This window comes from Sus scrofa, chromosome 1 (genome assembly GCF_054392235.1).
Source record: "Sus scrofa isolate SSC_HxYL_T2T_F1_AM1 chromosome 1, Sscrofa_HxYL_maternal_Yorkshire_Landrace_v2.0, whole genome shotgun sequence".
Lineage (NCBI taxonomy): Eukaryota > Metazoa > Chordata > Mammalia > Artiodactyla > Suidae > Sus > Sus scrofa.
In genome coordinates this window covers 173,359,221-173,372,799 of record NC_139383.1, presented here as the reverse complement: position 1 = coordinate 173,372,799, position 13,579 = coordinate 173,359,221, and the positions used below count along the sequence as shown (strand labels likewise).

Here is a 13,579-nt window from a genome sequence, read left to right as displayed (position 1 = left end):
CTAGGATATTGTAAAATATGGGAAATTTCCTAGTTCACTTTATGACACCAGCGTAATTTGAATTTTAACACCTGATAGATTTTCTTCTTTTTTTCTTTCTTTCTTTTTTTTTTTTTTTTTTTTTTTTTTTGTCTTTTTGCCTTTTTTAGGGCCGCTCCCTAGGCACATGGAGGTTCCCAGGCTAGGGGTCTAATTGGAGCTGTAGCCACTGGCCTACGCCACAGCCACAGCAATGCAGGATCCGAGCCTCGTCTGCAACCTACACCACAGCTCATAGCGATGCCAGATCCTTAATCCACTGAGCAAGGCCAGGGATCAAACCCGCAACTTCATGGTTCCTAGTTGGATTCATTAACCTCTGGACCACGATGGGAACTCCTCACCTGATAGATTTTAAAATACAGACCTATATTTTTGAAAGCAAATGCAGAAATTCAGCTTATTAACAGATTGACTCTTGAGTACAACAAAAGGTTAATGGACCATGATCAGTAGTTTACTTCGGTAATACAAGGGTGATTAAGTATGAGGAACGCTGATCACGTCACTGTCACCCACGCCAGCATATTCAAGGAGAAGAGTTTATGATCCAGGTCGATAGAGGCTGAAGAGCCATTAGATCATTTAAACAACCATTCCTAATACAGTACAAGCTAATAAAGAAGTAAATAACTTAAACTTTAAATAGGCCGTATGATACTTCAAAAGACCAACCAATAACAGATATTTTCTAAAAGGCAAAACACTGACTATTTTCATTTAAATTGGGAATTATAAAAAGATTGTTTTATTTTATTTATTTATTTATTTATTTGGTCTTTCTGCCATTTCTTGGGCAGCTCCCACGGCATATGGAGGTTCCCAGGCTAGGGGTCTAATCGGAGCTGCAGCCACCAGCCTACGCCAGAGCCACAGCAATGCTGGATCCGAGCCGCATCTGCAACCTATACCACAGCTCATGGCAACGCCGGATCGTTAACCCACTGAGCAAGGGCAGGGATCGAACCCTCAACCTCATGGTTCCTAGTCGGATTCGTTACCACTGTGCCACAATGGGAACTCCAAAAAAGTTGTTTTAAAGGTTCTAGTGAATGTAGTATGACAATAAAATGTTTGTGTATCTAGCAAACGCCTGTGGTGGGAAAAAAAAAAGTAAAATCAATCAGAAAAATTGTCATGGTAGCTGGATAAAAATAAGTCTCTAAATGACCTATAAGAGATGATGGGTGTTCACTGAAATTATAATCATTTCATGATATATATAAATCAAATCATTATGCTGTACACCTTAAAACATCTAGTACTGTAGGTCAGTTATCTCAGTACAACTGAAAGAAAAATAAAGTGACCATTTCTTTGTTTTGAAAGCAACCATGTGGAAATGGAAGTTAAGCATTCTTTTTTTCTTTTTGATTTTTTACATATGTATTTCTTTTTTTGTTTGTTTGTTTTTTTTAATTTTCCCACTGTACAGCAAGGGGATCAAGTTATCCTTACATATATACATTCCATTTACATTTTTTTCCCCACCCTTTGTTCTGTTGCAACATGAGTATCTAGATATAGTTCTCAATGCTACTCAGCAGGATCTCCTTATAAATCTATTCTAAATTGTGTCTGATAATCCCAAGGTCCCGATCCCTCCCACTCCCTCCCTCTCCCATCAGGCAGCCACAAGTCTGTTTTCCAAGTCCATGATTTTCTTTTCTGTGGAGATGTTCGTTTGTGCTGGATATTAGATTCCAGTTATAAGTGGTATCATATGGTATTTGTCTTTGTCTTTCTGGCTCATTTCACTCAGGATGAGATTCTCTAGTTCCATCCATGTTGCTGCAAATGGCATTATGTCATTCTTTTTTATGGCTAAGTAGTATTCCATTGTGTACATATACCACATCTTCCGAATCCAATCATCTTTTGATGGACATATGGGTTGTTTCCATGTCCTGGCTATTGTGAATAGTGCTGCAATGAACATGCGGGTGCATGTGTCTCTTTTAAGTAGAGTTTTGTCCAGATATATGCCCAAGAGTGGGATTGCGGGGTCATATGGAAGTTCTATGTATAGATTTCTAAGGTATCTCCAAACTGTTCTCCATAGTGGCTGTACCAGTTTACATTCCCACCAGCAGTGCAGGAGGGTTCCCTTTTCTCCACAGCCCTTCCAGCACTTGTTATTTGTGGATTTATTAATGATGGCCATTCTGACTGGTGTGAGGTGGTATCTCATGGTAGTTTTGATTTGCATTTCTCTTATAATCAGCGATGTTGAGCATTTTTTCATGTGTTTGCTGGCCATCTGTATATCTTCCTTGGGAAACAGTCTATTCAGGTCTTTTGCCCATTTTTCCATTGATTGATTGGCTTTTTTGCTGTTGGGTTGTATAAGTTGCTTATATATTCTAGAGATTAAGCCCTTGTCGGTTGCATCATTTGAAACTATTTTTTCCCATTCTGAAAGTTGTCTTTTTGTTTTCTTTTTGGTTTCCTTTGCTGTGCAAAAGCTTTTCAGTTTGATGAGGTCCCATGGGTTTATTTTTGCTCTAATTTCTATTGCTTTGGGAGACTGACCTGAGAAAATATTCATGATGTTGATGTCCGAGAGTGTTTTGCCTGTGTTTTCTTCTAGGAGTTTGATGGTGTCCTGTCTTATATTTAAGTCTTTCAGCCATTTGGAGTTTTTTTTTGTGCATGGTGTGAGGGTGTGTTCTAGTTTCATTGCTTTGCATGCAGCTGTCCAGGTTTCCCAGCAATGCTTGCTGAATAGACTTTCTTTTTTTTTTTGTCTTTTTGCTATTTCTTTGGGCCGCTCCCGAGGCATATGGAGGTCCCCAGGCTAGGGGTCGAATCGGAGCTGTAGCCACCGGCCTACGCCAGAGCCACAGCAACGTGGGATCCGAGCCGCGTCTGCAACCTACACCACAGCTCACGGCACCGCCAGATCGTTAACCCACTGAGCAAGGGCAGGGACCGAACCCGCAACCTCATGGTTCCTAGTTGGATTCGTTAACCACTGCGCCACGACGGGAACTCCTGAATAGACTTTCTTTTTCCCATTTTATGTTCTTGCCTCCCTTGTCAAAGATTAATTGACCATAGGTGTCAGGGTTCTTTTTCTCAATGGTAATAAATAACCTAGGAAGAAATTGACCAAGTATGATACCTCTATTCTTTTTAGTGAAGAATATGAAATCAAAATATATAGCATAGGAGTTCCCATCTTGGCTCAGTGGTTAATGAACCCGACTAGTAACCATGAGTTTGCTGGTTTGATCCCTGGCCTCACTCCAGTGGGTTAAGGATCCGGCATTGCTGTGAGCTGTGGTGTATGTAGGTCGCAGACTCTGCTTGGATCCCGTGTTGCTGTGGCTGTGGTGTAGGCCAGCGGCTACAGCTTTTGATTCAACACCTAGCTTGGGAACCTCCATATATCTCGGGTGTAGCCCTAAAAAGACAAAAAGACCAAAAAAAAAATTTTATATATACACACACACACATATACATATGTGTGTGTGTGTATGTATGTGTGTATATATATCCCAAAATTAATGCCTGTAGTTATTGCTGTTCCATTTGAGTTTCCAAAGCAGCCGGTTTTTTCCCTTTTCCTTTTTTTTTTTTAATTGAATGAAATAATTCTAAAGTTAATATAGAAGAATAAATGCATAATGCCTGCGAAAAACACATACAAATAAAGAAGACAGAATCAGTGAGGGCAAACTTGACAAGTAACCACCATATGCTAAGAAAGTCTTTGTGATCAAATCAGTGTGGTGTTGGTAGAGGCTTTCATAAATAGTTCAATGGAGCAGAATAGAGAATCCAGGCGTGTGTGTCATTAAGCAGGAGAAGTTAGTGTATAATAAGATGTCTAGTTCAATACTGTTGAGAAACGAATATCCTACATTATAATCAGAAATACTTCCCAGAATCTTCAAAAACTTAAATGTAAACAAGCAATACAAATTTATAAGAAAATATCAGGAACTACTTGTATAATCTTGGGGTGAGAGAACTTCTTAAGCAAGATGCGATACCTACAAGCCAGACAATTGGGGAGGAGTATATATAACATGTATGACAAACAGCAGGTTGCCACCTATAACCCTTATGAATTGGTGATACAAACACGACTCAGGGAAAATGGACAAAGAATATAAACATGCAATTTGCGGAGAGCAAATGCAGACCTCTAGGAAGGCTATAAAAATTTATCCATACTTGCCAGGGAATTGCAGATTAAAAAAACGACGAGACATTACTTTAAACCCATCATAATGGTTTTAAAAAAGAGAAAGGAGTTCCTGTTGTGGCCCAGTGGAACCAAACTGGACTCGCATCCATGAGGACTCGGGTTCGATCTCTGGCCTCACTCAGTGGGTTAAGGATCTGGCGTTGCTGTGAGCTGTGGTGTAGGTCGCAAATGCGGCTAAGATCCCGTGTGGCTGTGGCTGTTTCCAGTAGCTGCAGCTCTGATTTGACCCCTATCCTGGGAACTTCCAAATGCCCCAGGAGCGGCCTTAAAAAAAAAAAAAAAAAAAAGAGAGAGAGAGAGCGAGAGAGAGAGGGAGAGAGAGAGAGAGAGAGAGAGAGAAGAATAACACTACTTGCTGGCAAGGATGTAATAGAAGTGGCATTCTCATAACACTGAAGGGAATGTGAATTACTGTGCTTCATTTGGAAAGCAGGCTGGCAAGGCGTATTAAAATTAAACATTAATATACCTTTTGCCTAAGCAGCCTTTCTCTTAAATAGCTGTCTGTCTTCTAGAAATAAAAGTGTCTCTATACAAAGGCATATGTATATGAATGTTTATTGTACCATTATAGGGGCAAGATATTGAAAATACAAATGCCCATCAGTTGAAAAATGGCTCGCTTCATGGAATATTTGTGCCATGTCATATTATGCAGCCATTGAACAGAAAGGATTAGCGCTCCATTAGAGTTGGCTTTGGAGGGGATTTTATGAGAAATTGAATGCATGGGAACTAAGGTGCAGAAATGTGTCTAACATCCAGGTGTGAAACAAGACCCAGTGTCTCTGTATTTGCCCACATAAATGGGTGATTAGGAGAAGGAGATGAAAGCAGTATTTCTCTAAGTCAAGAGGCGGAGGGGAAGTTGATGATGGTGGGTAGGGAGGGACCAGGGTTTTCTATCCCCTCTCAAGTGTAAAAACCCACCCATAGTGTTAAGTGCATTTCATATTTTTCCTTGTGGAGGATGCCGAACAAACAGCACTATGGTTTGAAGTTAAAAATCCTGTCCCTTAGGCCTCTGAGAGCTCTTAATTCTTTTTCTTTCTCAGAGCAGCCAGTGTTTTGATGCCCGGATACCCTTTCTGATTTTTGCAAGGGTATTAATTACGCATCTTTAAAATGTTTCTTCTGTTTCAGACTCTGTGTGCTCCTTTTTCAGGCTCCTGCCTGTGATATTTCATACATTTGATGATTCTTGGTGGTCTGCTGGTCTTTGTGTTTGTGACTCCTCTTTGCCCCTTCTTCATCCTAGGAGTCTGGGGTTTATACATATCGGGTTGAGGCCCTGTGTAGGACTTGATGGGACAGGCAAGCAGGTGGCCTTTTATGTGTGGCTGTCACGTACCCCCCCTGCCATCTTTAGCTTCCTGCCCTTCCAGACCTAGGACCACACTCCAGCCTTCACTTTGTAACAAAGGCAGCAACTGGAAAAGATAGAAGTGAGGTTTCCTGATTGGTCACCCTGGTTGCTGCCCCAGGGTCTCTCTAGCCCCCTGTATCAATGGACTTCTGAATTTCTGGCACTTTGAAGATATTTCATTATCACTCAGGGGGCCATGCACACAGGGGGCTCTGGTTTTGTTTTTCTGTCCATCCAACTCGTTTCATTTCCATTCAGCTGGTGATTGTCTTTCCTCAGAACTGTTATGGATGTGTTACCTAGTCTGGACGGAAGAGGGGGAACAGAAATGTGTGCTCAGAAGACCATCTAGATGCAAATCCCCATTTAATCTCTCTAAGCCTAGTTTTCTCATTTGTAGGGCAGGGTTAATACCAGTACTGTCTCAAAGTGTTATTGCGAAGATTCAAATAAGTGATGCTCTTAAGTGGCTGAGAACAGTGCCTGTCATGTAGTAAGGATTCCATCAAAGCTAACTGCTGTTGCTTTCCAAAAAAAAAAAAAAAGGTTGGGGGGGGGGGAATCATGGTAGAGATACCTGATTGCAGTGTGATTTCTTTCTTCCCAGTTAATATATCCATGATGTCATCCATCCCCACATTGTAAAAGCTCTGCAGTGTTTATTGACGTATCTGTGTGTGGGTGTTTCTGTAGGTAAATCCGTGCATTTAAATTCCTGGATGAAAGGACATGAACGTACAGTGTGACTTTCATAGATTTTGGAGAATTGCCCTCCGAGGTATTATACTGGTTTCCCTGCCTCTAGTAGTCAAGGAGAGTACCAGTTTCTCCCATCCTCTGCATTACTCCATTTTATCAATCTTTTAATCTTTGCCATGATGGAAGGTAAAATACCTCATTTTATTTCTTTAATCCATTAGGTCAAATTTCTCTTCGTATATTTGTATTTCCTCTTTTATGCTGTGCTAATTTGCAATCTTTATCTATTTTTCCTTAAGGCTGTTATTTTTTCATTGACCTGTAAGAATTCATTATTCAGTATGGGATTTAACTCCATAACTGTGGTATGTTACAAATGTGGTTGCCATTTGATTTATCGCATATCTGATGTAGAAGCTTTCCATTTTACATTGTATTTTTAAATATGTCTTTTCTTGTGGCTTCTTGGAAAGCTAACAGCCGTTTATATAGCATTGTTTCTTTGTTAAAAATAGGAGGTATTCCCCCTACAATTGTGAAAGTTAATGCGTACACGTTTTTCTCAATCCGAAAGAAGACATTAGAAAGAAAAAGCCACCAACCACAGAAAAAACATCATTATCACTCCTAATATTTTGGCATTTTCCTTTTAGTTGTCTTTTGATAGGGAATGTGTATTTTTACATAATTGTCATCGTAGTGTAAGTAGACTTTCATAGCCTGTTTTTTTGTCACTTAACATTTCCATATGTGACATAGAGCATCTCAGTGTAAAATATCTTCCTCCTTTCTGTCCTGTTTAAATTTCCAATTTCTCTTATAAGAGAAAAGGTGCAGTGAATATAAGTGTAAAAAAAAATGTAAATTGGATTAATTTCCATACCTCCCTGGAAATGGGATTACTAAATCAAGGAATATTAGGAGTTAAATACTCGGGTACATATTACCAATTTGCTTTCCCGAAGTGTGGTTCCAGTTGATGCTCCCATCAGCCTAAAGACTCTTAACCTTGATCAGAAGAGGAGAGCCAGCCTGAAGATCTAGGGGAAGAGCCTTCAGAAAGAGGCATAGCCAATGAGATGCAAGGCTCCACTTCGACATGAATCTCAGGGATCAAGGAAGAACCTTATGGCCAGTGGGGCTCTGGAGAGAAAAGGATCTTAGCCCTGGCCCTCAAGAGCTGTATAGGCCACCATGAGGAGTTTGTATTTTATGCCTAAGGTTGTGGGAAGCCAGCAGAGAGAGCTGCCAGCCAGAGAGGGGAGTGGCTTGGTGCGAAGAGTGTTGCAGGTAAGGGTGGCTTTCAAGCCTCAGTTTGGAGGCTGTTGCGAGTAGCCTGTAGGAGAGAGGTTGGTTTGAACACCTAGTTGGTGGCTAATATCCAGGATGGAGAGAGGGGGTGGTTGGGGACTTGGGGGGGCCATTAGGTCCTTAGGGCCTACTGATGGACTGGATATGTGAGGGATACAGAGAAGAATGGAGGAAATGTCTGCTTGAGCAGCTGGCTGGATGCAATATAAAGGGTTAGCTGGGAGCAGAATCAGAAGCTCGTTGGGTCCCTTAAACCTCTTGGTGGACATGTGAAGATGATGGTAGATGAGAATGGTGAGAGAGATCGGGTTTAGGTAGGTGTTTGGGGGAGTCATTCATTTGCCTTTAGATGGACTTTACGGCCAAAGGAACTGGACCCTCTCACAAAGGTTAAGGTATTCCTTCTGTGGGAAAGTATGTTCAGGTTCCTGAGTAACTGCCCTAAAGTAATGAACATTGAGAACACAAGCACTTCATAAATTGGGAAGCTGTGTCTGCAGGCTGTCAGGTTGTAAATGCTTTGAAGATACAAATCACTGAGTCCTGATGCCTTCAGCAGAGGAGGTACACAATTTTATGTTTATGGGAGTGATGTTTAAAGATCCAGGGGACCTTTCCCCCTTCTTGATGACATAATTTTCCTTTCAGATGTTCTGATAAAGTCACTAGGGATTTGATTGCATTAACCTGTGAAGCATGTAAACCCATCATCCTTTTTTGTAAGGCGGTTGGAAAAAAGGCTAATCCAAGTTAGGAGGATTTGATTTTAAGGCCTTGTGAGGAAATTCAAGACTTGGTGTTATAATCACTAAACCTTGCCTGTGTTATGTAAAGATTTTTGCCTGTGTCATGTCATCCTTGTTTTGTTCAATTTATTCCTCCCCCTCCAAGTGTCCTAGTTTCTCTTCTAACTGTAGCTGGTTTTGAACAAAACAGAGAAACTTGGGTGCTTCTGTGCTGTGTCGTCCCCCCCCCATTCTTCAGTTGGTTACTCATTCTTTATAGATAAGTGATAGTATATTCTTAGCACGTTTTAAATAATATGGGGTTTTTTGGTTATAAAATAATTAGATATTGGAAAAGATAGAGTATAAGGCAGAGATCCACCTGAAATCTGAATAGCCAGAGAGAAATCATTGATTACCATTTTGTTTTATTTCCTGATGGTCCTTTGGCTGTATTTATATATACATATGGGAAAGGGTTATACATTTGGAATAATGCTATAACGTTTAGAATTTTTTTTTTTTTTTTTTTTTTTTGTCCTTTTGCCTTTTCTAGGGCTGCTTCCTGCGGCATATGGAGAGTCCCAGGCTAGGGGTCTAATCGGAGCTGTAGCTGCCGGCCTACACCAGAGCCACAGCAACACGGGATCCGAGCCACGTCTGCGACCTACACCACAGCTCACGGCAACACCGGATCCTTAACCCACTGAGCGAGGCCAGAGATCAAACCCGCAACCCCATGGTTCCTAGTCAGACTCATTAACCACTGCGCCACAACGGGAACTCCTAGAATGATTTTTAACTCATGTTTTAGAGTGAACATTTTATGAAAACCTGTAATATTTTTTAGAAGCATATTTTTAAAGGCTGCAGAGTATGGGTAAATTTACAATGGCTTTTTTTCTGGTGTTTTTAGGGCTGCACCCACAGCATATGGAAGTTTCCCAGCTAGGGGTCAAATCAGGATCCAAGCTGTATCTGTGACTTACACAACAACTCATGGCAATGCTGGATCCTTAACCCACTGAGTGGCGCCAGGGATCCATCCTCATGGATACTAGTCGGATTCATTACTGCTGAGCTACAATGGGAACTCCTACAGTGGCTTTGAAGGGAAAAAAATCTCTAGGGAGGATCTCAGTAATTGACAAATCCTCCTAAGATGAAAACCAAAAGCAAACAAAATACCAACACTGAAAAGTCTTTGAAATACTGCTCTGAAGTTCAGATTTTCAGTTCTTAATAAGACTTTGTTTTGCAGGAAGTCAGCCTTCATCCTTTTTAAATTCCTTTTGCTTATGTGAGCTTAAAAATTTAACTACCTTTTATGCATTTCCTCTCTTTTCCATTCGAACATACTCATCCAAGGTGGCCCTTTGTGGGGTTTCATAAAATCCCATCTTATAACCCATCCTGGTTTTCTAAGTGTAGTAAGCAGTATTGAGTACATTTTCAGGTGCTGAATCAGGTGCTGAATCAGAAGTGCTAGGAGCTATACACAGGTGGCCATTTAATGTGTAAGCAATATAAAATTAAAGAACTGCCATGAGGTTTTCACATTATTTTGAATTTTAAGTTTAGAAAAACAAGTGCCAAGGAATGGAAGCAGCCCTCCCTCTTGGCAGACTTCTGGTAGACCTATGCCTCATCATTCACAGGCATGCCTTCCATGGCCTCTCCTTGTCAGTGGGCACTGTGGGGAACTCCATGGAAAGCTCTTGTCCCTTTCACTCCCTTTGCTGCCTATGTGCTGCCAGTGCTCTAGAACTCATGTATCAGTCTTAAGACACCAGCAACTTCTGTTCATCAAATCCAGAGAGGCCTGTAGCCCTTGGCCCTTACCTCTTGGCTCCTGGTTCCTGTCCTTTCCTCTGTGGCCACTCCTTCTGTTCTGCCACCTTCTCCAAGATGGTAAACCCATTTTCTGATTTTTTTTTTTTTTTACCTTGGAAATCTCATAATGACTGCTGTTACCTTGATAGAGACCGATGCAGATGCTTTACAAATGTAAACCTGTAAATATGTACAATTTCTAAATGGGGCTATGTCAGATTCAGTTTTATAGCTTACATTTTAAAACATTATATTGTGAATGTTTTGCCAGGTTTTAAAATATTCCTTGGGTACACGAGCATGTAGATAGCTGTAATTTATTTTCTCTGTGGTTGGACATTAAGACTGCTTTAAGGATTTTTTTGTTTCATTTTTGGTTTTGGTAAGGAATCTCTTGGTCTGTAACACTCAATTTATACCCCTATTTCCTTAGGAAAGATTTCCTTGGATGGGAATTAAATCAAAGTGGATGAGTGTATTTAGCCCTCTGGATTGTCTATAGGTTCTTTATTTCCTTCTCAGTTATAGTTCTTCTGTAGGATTTTTTCACCTTTTATTTGTTCTATTGCAACAGGTTTCGAGTGGGTTTCCTTGTCTTCAGTTGACTCTAGGTTACCGTGCCATGGCTCACCACAATGACCTTGGAAACTGTAGCACATCTGGGGCACCCTGTGTCCCTACTGCTTTAGGAGTTCTAGTTATATTCCTCCAACTAGTCTCCATACCTTTTTCCTGGGTTCTCCAACCTGCAGGGGAGCCTGCAGTTTGGGGCCTGCTGGGGCCACTCTGTTTATGGTACTATCACAGATATCCTTGACACAGCCCAGCCCTGCTCCCTTTCTGCTCTCTGGTAAATCCCAGAGGTGTTCCTGACTCAGTCTCTCATTCCCTCACATTCAGCCTGTGACCCTGTCTTCTACTTCATTGGAAAAAAATAAATAATAAATAAAATAAATAAATAAAAATAAATAATAAAACACATAAAAACAACCCTCAGTTGGGGAAATGCAACAAATTGCCCTTCCTTCTGCCTTGCTCCTGACATATCTACAGAGCACTTTCTTCTGGTTGATCTCAGGTGCACACCCCCTCACCACCATCTCTTTCACTCTGCCCAGAGTTTCGTCCTTTTAAACCAGTGGTTCTCAGCTGGGGACGAGTTTGCCTCCCAGGGGACACAGCCATGTCTGGAGATATTCTTAGCTGTCATACCTGGGGAGAGCTTCTGTCTAGTGGGTAGAGGCCAGCAATGCTGTTTAAACATCCTAAAATGCACTGAACATCTTCCCGCGATGGAGAATTACCTGGCCCCAGATGTCAGTGGAGCCCAGGTTAAGAAAGCCTGTAGACCTAGTCTGAGACCTGGGCCATACTCCATTTGTCATCCAGTGTCTGCATCCTCATCTCTCTTCATTACAGCTGCTCCATGGAGCAGCAATTTTTCTTCGTGGGATTGGAGAGATTTGATTGCTTCAGGATATCCTCAGTTAATAGTGTAGTGAGCAGAGCTAGTAACACTGGATTAGGACTGTGTGTCTGGGTTGAATCCACTTCACTGTTTATTCCAAGATCCTGCTGCTGCTCTGGTTGGGTCCTCATTTCCTTCTCTAGACAGAGGGACTCGAACTAAAAAGACTTCTAACATTTCCTCCATTGTATTTCCTCCATTGTTAACATTTCTTAAATTGGTGCTAAGGTTCTTATTCGCTAGGTTTGGCTGCATTTTTCGTGGAGGTTGGACAGAAGCTGATTTTCACTTGGAGGAGTAAGATGCAAATGGAGACTACTTGGTCAGTAAGCTTGACTGTCAGTGGAGGTGCCGAAAGTGGAGTTGGAAAGGTCATTTGTGGTCTCTGCCCCCCCACTCCCACTTTCTTCCAGAATAAGTTTTTCTAAGCATTTTTCAAGGCAGAGCCTCAATGGACCGGGAGGAAATAAAATACCAAAAGGAAGTGTTGGCTGTGGGAGAATGGTTATTAATTAGAAATCTGAATTCTGTCTTCATTGTTGGCATTAATACTTGGAATGCAATCATTATTAATATATAAGTTTGCTTGGGCTGCCATAACAAAGTGCCAGAGACTGAGCAGCTTAAACAATAGAAATGCATTGTTTCACAGTTCTGGAGGCTGAAAGGCTGAGATCAAGGTGTCAGCAGGGCTGGTTTCCTCTGAGGTCTGTCTCCTTGGCTAGCAGAAGGCCATCTTGTCTCCTCCTTGTCCCTGTTCCTTGTCTTTCTGACATACCTGTCTGTTTGAATTTTCTCTTAAAGGATATCAGTCACACTGGATCAGGGCCCATGCTAAAGACCTCATTTTAGCTCAGTTATCTCTTTAAAGCCTCTGTCTCCCAACATCATCACATTCTGAGCTACTAGGGTTGGGACTTCAATATAAGATTGGTGGAGAGAAATGATTGAGCCCATAATAGTTGGGTAATATTTCATGGTGCCTTTTATCTTTAAGGCAACAGGCAAATTTGTTAAATAACTTATTCCACTTATTTAGGTATATTTTCTTATAGTAAGTATTTTTTGGTTCTTTTTTTTTTAAGCTTCCAGTCATTGTGTTAATGTAAAACAGCTTAATTTTATAATTTCAGATACAGTCAAGGAAAGTGGAGTTCCTGCTCTTAAATTATACTGTTTAGCACTTGTGTGTCCTCACTTGCTCAGTACTAAAACCTCAGGGTATTCCTTTTGTTGTTCGAAAAGTCTACAGAAAGTGGGTGGACCTGTCAGCCTGCCTGTATGAGGGTGCCTTTGGGGACAGGGTTCCTGGTGGTAATCCAGTGGGGACTTTATCTGGCAAGCCGTCAGTGATCCTCCCAGCCACTAGAGGTCACTGGCTCCCCTGGGGACCTGTTTTGTTGTCCAACACCTCTGGGAATCCCAGGCTTCTAGCACCTGTGGGAACTTGAAAGTCTAGTTTACAGTTTCTCAGCTGACGTGCCGGGAACACTTGAGTTAATGTGGAAGGTTAGCTCTCGGCTACAAGTGGGAGCACTTCCTGTTGCAGGCACACCTGCTGGGGTTGTCAAGTGGGGGTTGACTTTGCAAGAGCAAAGAGGTGTAACTTGGTGTTGGTCACAAGTCAAAGAAAGAGGACGGGTCTTCAATGGCCTTGGGAACTCAGTGAAGGTTGGACAGGTGGGTGAACTGCACCCCTTAAACAGGACATGGTGCTATAGAGTATCCACGTGAGCCCTGCTGACCTCATTTGGTGTCCTTGACCTATATCCAAGAAAAATGGGCTTGCACCCCAGAGATGGTGGGTTTGTAGAGTGGCCTCTCCGGTGGCACCAAATCCCCCCAACTTGTCAGTTCTCTTTGGTGGTGTAGTTTGTATCATAGTTACTTTTATTCTATCCTTTGAAGACTTTCAACTCTTG

At 41.6% G+C, this 13,579-nt stretch overlaps 1 protein-coding gene across 31 annotated transcripts in view; it reads left to right on the top strand.

Moving 5' to 3' along the window:
• NEDD4L (NEDD4 like E3 ubiquitin protein ligase) overlaps window positions 1–13,579 on the top strand; it is a 374,906-nt gene that overhangs the window by 171,934 nt on the left and 189,393 nt on the right. The gene's annotated exons all lie outside the window — the stretch shown is intronic.